Below are 8,272 nucleotides of genomic sequence, written 5' to 3'. Positions count from 1 at the left end.
CGCGCGAGGGTTCCGCCGCGCGCGAGGGTCCCGCCGCACGAGGGTCCCGCCGCGCGAGGGTTCCGCCGCGCACGAGGGTTCCGCCGCGCGCGAGGGTCCCGCCGCACGAGGGTCCCGCCGCACGAGGGTCCCGCCGCGCGTTCCGGCCCGGCCCGGGCGGGGGGCCGCGCTGCCTCCCGGAGGACGGCGGCTGGACGTTTGCCTCCTGAGATGCATTTGAGCCCGGTGCCGTGGCGCAGGCCTGTCGTCCCAGCCACCCCGGGGGGCTGCAGCAGCAGGACTGCAGATTTGAGGCTGGCCTGGGCAATGAAGAGAGGTGGTCTCAACTTAAAAATAGCAACAGTAAACCCGGCGGGGTGGGCACGCTTGTAATCCCAGCGCAGACTCGAAGCCAGCCTCAGCAGCTTAGTGAGACCAAAAGAGGTCTGGGAGTATAGCCCGGAGGAAGAAAGCCTCTGGGTTCTACCCCTAGTGCCACCAAAAAAACCCCAAAACTTTGTATTCCACAGAGCACGGTGGCGCACACTTATAATTCCAGTACTTGGGAGGCCAAGACAGGAGACAGGAGGATCACAGCTTTGCAGCCAGCCTCAGCTACTTGGGCCCTCCGCAACTTAGTGAGACCCTGTTTCAAGATAGAGAATAAAAAACAGGTCTGGAGGTGTAGCTCAGAGATGGAATGCCCCTGGGTTCCATCCCCAGTACTGAAAAAAAAAAAAAAAAAAATTCTGGGTATTCCACTTTAAACAGTGTGTGTGTGTGTGTGTGTGTGTGTGTGTGTGTGTGTGTGTGTGTGTGTGTTTTACTAGGGATTGCATCCAGGGGCAGTCTCCTTTGAGCTACACCCCCAGCCCTATTTTTTTTTTTTCTTTTTTGGTACTAGGGATTGAACTTGGGCATTTTACCTCTGTACTAGGCTTCCAGCCCTGTTCAATTTTTTATTCTCACTCAATATCTCTCACAGTCTCTCTCACTCCATTGCTGAGTACCTCACTAAATTGCTGAGGCTGGCCGTGAACCTGCGATCCTTCTGTCTCTGGGATTACAAGCGCCACCACAACTGGCTCTATTTTCCTTTTGTATTTTGAATTGGTCTCTGAGAGCAAGACTGTTGACTTCCGTGTTCTTTGCTGAGAGTGTCAGGTTACCACCCTTAAAAGTGTTTAAGCAGGAATGCTGTGCGCCCAACGCTGCTCGTTGCTCTCGGGCTTGGGATTCTAGGCAAACACAGGGAGGGGAAGGGGACCTTTGGGGACGCAGTGGAGGTACTGGTGGATTCCCACCACAGCTTGCACCTGGCTCTGCCACCCCCCCACACTTCCCTGTCACTTGCCAGCCCCTCCCCTTCTCCCAGCTCACTCCTACACACACTCTAGGGCCTCAACTCACATGCCCCTTCCCATCCAGGCCCTCCTCCCGGATCTGGTGCAGCCCTCTGCAGCAACTTCTGTTATGTTTGTTTGCCATTTCTTTCTTTCTTTCATTCATTCATTCATTCTTTCTTTCTTTCTCTTTCTGCAGTACTGGGGGTGGAACCCAGAGGCTTTTCTACCTCCGGGCTATACTCCCAGACCTTTTTTATGCTTTATTTGGAAACAGGGTCTCACTAAGTTGCTGAGAGCCTCACTAAGTAGCTGAGGCTGGCTTTGAACCTGTGCGGTCCTCCCGTCTCAGCCTCCCAAGCGCGGGGATTACAAGCATGCGCCACCACCTGGGTTGTTTTTTAAATCACTCTCCATTAACTTAGGGCCACATGGGATTATGTCATGTATGCCATTCCATCTATGCCAGTGGTGACTAAGCACTGTAGTGAAGACGTTCCGGAGCACGCAGGCGCTGGCCCCAACAGACAGACCACATGGTGCCAAAGAGCATTCTGCCACTAGGGCTGGTCCCGAGCGCTCCCTGCACTGCCTGCGATTGGCCTGCTCGCTGAAGTGGTCCAGCTCATAACTGTACCCTACCTAGTGCGGTTGTGTGCGGGCGTCACCAAGGCGCATGCTATGCTTCCTGAGATTACGAGCCCTAGCCGCGCCGTGTCCTCTCGGAAGCCCGCTCTCAGTGCTTGCACATAATCGGTGCCTAATGACTGTGAGCCGATGATGTAGGGACGTTTTGGTCTGAGTTGAAGGAGCTGGCTGTTCTGTCTGCAGTCCCCTCAGCTCCCTCTCTCCACTCATCTTGAATTCAGTTTGGTTTAATAAGTGCTTCTAAGTAGCCGGAGGCGATGCACTGGGCTCTTCAAGCTTCCCCAGATTAGCCTTTCTTTCCTGATACCCCTGGCAGTCTGGTCAGCTTTTGAAAAGCCACGATTATGATTGTAGTTGGTATATTGCCAAAGGCCGAGGCACGGGAAGGTGTAGCAGTTGCTTTTATGTTGATTGGCTGATGAGAAGGAGTCTCTCAGGGAATGACCAGGAGTCAGCATGGCCGCGGGGAGCCGGGCAGGCAGAGAGGTCTCCACTCCTGCCATCCTTCCACCAGCATCTGGCTTTTGAGAGTTATAACCAAAACATTATAAGGAATTACTAATCACAGGAAATAGCAAAGCAATCACGGGATGAGTCAGGGATAACACCGAGGTCGTCACAGATGAATCAGGGAGGGAAAGGGTGAGCAAGGACCAGGCCAAGGTGCCTGGTCATCGGTCCCATTCGGTCCTGGGGAACTTGTCTGTGTGCAAACAATTCCCTCTTGGTGGGCAGTTTGTGCCCCTCGCAAGTGAGACCGAGGAGACCTCAAAGCGGATGACTGACAGTGCTCCCAACAGAAAATGTAAGAACAAGCAAGACAGAGTCTCCTCCATTAGAGAAGGCACGCGAGAGAAAGGATTAGCCATGGCACGGTGGTGGGCAGCGGGGGAGCTCGTGTCTGAGGCGAGCCTTAAGGATACATAGGATTTCCCCCCAATCTTTTCTTTTTCCAATTATTTTTGGGGTAAAAGACACACAGCATAAAATTTATTCTGTGTGTGTGTGTGTGTGTGTGTGTCTCTGCGTGCTCGCGCGTGCACGTAGTGGCCATCAAACCCAGGCCCTCCAGCATGCTCTGTAGTGCCCCACCACCGAGCCACAGCAGCCCTGGGAGGCGTCTGTCCATCCTGCCCCTGGAGTGTACAGTCCAGTGGGATTAGATGCATCGGATGTGCATCCGTCACCACCATTGCTCTCCATGCGGGTGAGAAGCGTGCCCTCGCCCCAGCCCCGGAGTCACCTGCTGTTTCTTTTCTTTCTTTCTTCTCTTTTTCTACTTTTTGGTACTGGGGATTGAACCAGTGTGCTCTACCACTGAGCTACATCTCCAACCCTTTGTTGGTTTATTTTTGATACTAGTGATTGAACCAAGGGGCATTTTCTTTGCTTTATTATTTGCTTTGCTGTTTTGTGTGGTGCTGGGGATTGAACTCTGGGGCATTTTACCTCTGAGCTACACCCCAGTCTTTTTATTTATTATTTGGAAATAGAATCTCACTAAGTTACTGATAGCCTCAATAAGTTGCTGAGGCTGGCCACAAACCTGCAACTCTCCTGTCTCAGCTTCCCAAGTACTGGGATTACAGATGTGTGCCACCATGCCTGGCTGAAACAAGGGACTTTCTACCTCTAAACTATACCCTAGACCTTTATAGATGTGTGTGTGTGTGTGTGTGTGTGTGTGTGTGTGTGTGTGTTACTGAGGATGGAGCCCAGAGCCTTTTCTACTTCTGGGATATACCCAGCCCTATTTTATACTTTATTTGGAAACAGGGTCTCACTAAGTTGCTGAGAGCCTCACTAAGTAGCTGAGGCTGGCTTTGAACCTGTGCAACCCTCCTGTCTCAGCCTCCCAAGCACTGGGATTACAAGCGTGCGCCACCACACTCAGCTTTTTCTTTTTTTTTGAATTTTGAAATAGGGTCTCACTAAGTTGCTGGGAGCCTCACTAAATTGCTGAGGTTGGTCTCAAATCTGCGATTCTCCTGTCTCAGCCTCCCAAATACTGGGATTACAAGTGTGCACCACCATGCCCAGTGAGAATTTTTTTTTTAAACCAGGTCTTGCTAAGTTGTTGAGGATCTCAGCATGCCTCTGAGGCTGGCCTTCATCCTGGCCCCATCTCAGCCATTCTGAGGCCGCAGGCTGTGCCCCTCTTCCACAGCGTTTTCTTGTTGTGACTGGCTTATTTCACTTAAACATCTATGTTGTCGCATATGTCAGAATTTTCTTCTTCTTAAGGCCATATCTCCCAGTTTTGTTTTGTTTTTTCAGTACTGGGGATGGAACCCAGTGGTGTTCTACCTCTGAGCTACGGCTCCAGTACTTGGGAGGCTGACACAGGAAGATTGCGCAGGTTCGAGTCCAGCCTCAGCTACTAAGTGAAGCCCTCTGCAACTTAGTGAGACCCTGTTTCAAAATTAAAAATACAAAATAGGGCTGGGGGTAGAATGCCCCTGAGTTCAATCCCTGGTATCGCAAAAAAAAAAAAAAAAAAAAAAAAACTAAAAGAATAAAAAAATAGGTATAGCTTGGAGGTAGAGTGTCCCTGGGCTCAATCCCTAGTATCTCCAAAAAAATAAAAAATAAAAATAAAAAGGGCTACATACCAGTTCAAAGACTGGTTATTACCCACTCGGTTTCAGTGTCCTCACCTGTGAAGTGGGGACCAAGATCCAGAAGGGATGACGTAGCATCAAGAGAGAATAACATTGCAACAGGAATCTAGGTGGGAAAAGCAGCAAGCCAGTGTTACGGTTCCCTGGACAGACAGGCGAGTGCCGGGGCCTCCCCAGACAGAGACTTGGGAGGCCCGGAGCAGGCCCATCGTCACCATGCGTGCTTGAGAGTTCCTGCGCCGTGGCACTTGGGCGGTGCGGGAAGCCGACTGAGAGCTGAGGGGCTCAGCACCGACACCTGTGATTCGGTCCACGCAGCCGTACGGTGCGAGGCCAGGCTCAGCCGGGGCCAGGGAGCGGGGTCAGTCACGTGTGGGACGCTGGAGGTGACTGGCGAGTCCTGCCGCAGCACACCATAGAATCTCGGAGAGCTTAGGAATTCATCATTGATTGTGTGTGCGTAAGCAGAGGTGGAAGAGGTATCAAAGTCCAAAGTTGTTTTACTTAGGTGGTGCTGAACTTGAACCCCAGAACCTCATGCACACGAGCAAGTGTTCTACCATTGAGCACTGAGCTACAGCCCAGCCATTTGTTTGTTTGTGTGTTCATTTATTTATTTGGTACTGGGGATAGAACCCGGGAGCATTCTACCTCCCAGCGACACCTTAAGCCCTGTTTTTTTATTCTTTATTTTGAAACAGGGTCTCACTGAGTTTTAAAGGACCTCACTAAGTAGCTGAGGCTGGCTTTGTACCTGTACAATCCTCCTGTCTCCACTTCCTGAATGCTGGGATTATAAGCTTGTGCCACCACACCCGGCTTCCTTTTTGTTTTGAGATAGGGTCTCAACTGCTGAGGCTGGCTTCAAAAGTGTGAGCCTTCTCCCAGGAAGCTGGGATTACAGGTGTGCCACAGGGCCTGCGTGAGCCCAGGGCCTCATACAAGTCAGGCAAGCTTCACCGGCCCTTGGATTTTTTTTTTTTTTTTTTTTTGGTGGTACTGGGAATGGAACCCAGGGGCATTCTACCTCCGAGCAACACTCCCAGCCCTACTTTTTATTATTTTGAAAGAGTCTCATTGAGTTGCAAAGGGCCTCACTAAGGAGCTGAGGCTGTCCAGGAACCACGATCCTTGTCTCAGCCTCCCAAATGCTGGAATTACAAGCGTGCACCACCACGCCCGGCAGATTTTTCCATTTTGAAGTAGGGTTTCACTAGTTTCTGAGGCTAGTCTCTAACCTGGGATCCTTGTGTCTGGACCTCCTAGTACTGAGATGACTGGTGTACGCCACTGTGCCTAGTTTATTGAATGAATTAGCTGTAAAGTTGTGCCGCAGGGAAGGAAGCAGGCCAAGTAAAAAGCAAGGGCGCTCTGCTCTGCACCCTGGCGAGGCCCACGACTTTATGAGGCTGATTTCTGAGGGGGAGAGTGGGGTGGGGGCTTTCCAGGCAGGTAGGCTATTCCTTTGAGCAGTGTCGCAGTTCTTAGAACTGGGTGGACTGGCCTCAGAAACCGGGTGACATCAGCAATTCAAGAAGCTTAAGAGGGGTGTATTCATTTCGAGTCACCCCCATGCCATTTTGGCATGGGGCTGTATTTCTATTTTCTGTATTTCTATCTTTCTAATAAACTTCTTTAAAAAAAAAAGAAGCATAAGAGGTCATTCATCAAATAGTGTCATAACAAAAAAGTAAGTTAGTGCTAGGTGTGGGAGCTCATGCCTGTAACTCCTGCCGTTGGGGGGACCAAGGCAGGGATTCCAGATCCAGGGTGAGCCTGGGCAACTCAGTGAGGCGCTATCTCAAAATAACATGTAAAAGGCTGGGGCTGGCGCGGTGGGCACGCTCGTCATCCCCGAGCTCAGGAGGCGGAGACAGGAGGAGCGTGCTGGCTCGGAGCCAGCCTCGCTGGCTTAAGAGACCCTGTTTCCAAATAAAAAAAATATAAAAAATAGGTGTGGGAGTGTAGCCCAGAGGTAGAAGGGCTTCCAGGAACCCCAGTACCACCAAAATAAAAAATAAAAAATAAATAAAAAGGGCTGGGAGCTGGGCATGGTGGTGCGCACCTTTAAGACAGGATTGCAAATTCCAGGTAGGAAACCGTCAGCAACCCAGTATGACTGCTTCAAAATAAAAAAATAAAGGTGGGCATGGTGATACATGCCTACAATCCCAGTACCTGAGAGGCTGAGACAGGAGGGTCAGGAATTTAGCGAGGCCCTCAGTAACTTGGTGAGACCCTGCTACAAAAACTAAAAAATAAGCTAGGGCTGGGGTGGAGCTGAGGAGGAGAACGCTCCTGCGCTCCCTCCACAGTGCCACGCACACACTGAAAATGTTCCCAGAAGGCAGAGGGTGACTGGCTTGGGTGCGGCAAGGGTGCGTGCTGGAGCTTCTGAGGCCAACTTCAGGCACAGACACGCGGGATCCGTGGCGAAGGGCCGGGAAACCATCCCTCAGGCGGAGCCACAGAGCTTTAGGGAACGAAACTGTACAGACGACTTTGTAACTGAAACCACCCTCTTCTATGAAACAGAAACAGAAGTAAATTTTAAAGCACAGCTAGAGGGCCTAAAATAACTCCCCCTTCCTGGATGTAAACGGGACGGACCGTTTGCCAGTGGACAGCGCAGCTGCCAGCAGGCGAGGGCCCACGTGCCTGTCCGCTCGGCTCATCAGCAAGTCTTTTTGTTTGCCTTGGCTTTGTTCTGTGTGTCGCTGGCGATGGAACCCAGGGGCATTCTACCTCTGAGCAAAGCCCAACCCTATTTGATTTGATTTTGAGACAGAGTGATCTTACCAAGTTGGGGAGGGTGGCTGTGAACCTGCCATCCTCCTATCTCAACCTCCCAAGTACTGAGATTACAGGTGCGGGCCACCATGGCCAACTCTTTTTATTTTATGTGGTACTGGGATGGAACCCAAGGGCTTTTTAACCTCTGGGCTACACTTCCAGACCTATTTTATATTTTTTATTTGAAAACAGGGTCTTAGCCAGGCGTGGTGGCGCATGCTTGTAAACCCAGCATTCAGGAGGCTGAGACAGGAGGATTGTGGTTCGTGGACAGCCTCAGCTACTTAGTGAAGCCCTCTGCAACTTCATGAGACCCTGTTTCAAAATAAAGAATACAAAATAGGGCAGGGGTGTAGCTTGGAGGTTGAATGCCCCTGGGTTCCATCCCCAGACCTGCAAAAGAAAGAAAGAAAGAAAGAAAGAAAGAAAGAAAGAAAGAAAGAAAGAAAGAAAGGAAGACAGTGCCTCACTAAGGAGCTGAGGCTGCTTTGAGCCTGCATGATCCTCCCAAGTGCTGGGATTACAGCGCGCCCCATCGTGCCTGGCTTTCTATTTTATTGTTTTGTTCTTTTGTGTGTGTGTGTGCTGGGGTTGAACCCAGGGGCATTCTACCTCTGAGCTCCACACCAGCCATATTTTATTTCTTATTCTGAGGCAGGGTGGTCTCACTAAGTCGTGAAGGGCCTCACTGTGTTGCTGAGGCTGTCTGAGAAACTACGATCCTCCTGTCTCAGCCTCACAACAAGTGTGTGCCACCATGTCCAGCTTATTTTTTATTTTTATTTTTTTATTTTTTTGGTGGTACTGGGGGTGGAACCCAGAGGCTTTCTACCTCCGGGCTATACTCCCAGACCTTTTTTTTTATATTTTATTTGGAAACAGGGTCTC

This window comes from Muscardinus avellanarius, assembly GCF_963383645.1.
Source record: "Muscardinus avellanarius genome assembly, chromosome: 7".
Taxonomy (NCBI): domain Eukaryota; kingdom Metazoa; phylum Chordata; class Mammalia; order Rodentia; family Gliridae; genus Muscardinus; species Muscardinus avellanarius.
This window is presented reverse-complemented; position numbering follows the sequence as displayed.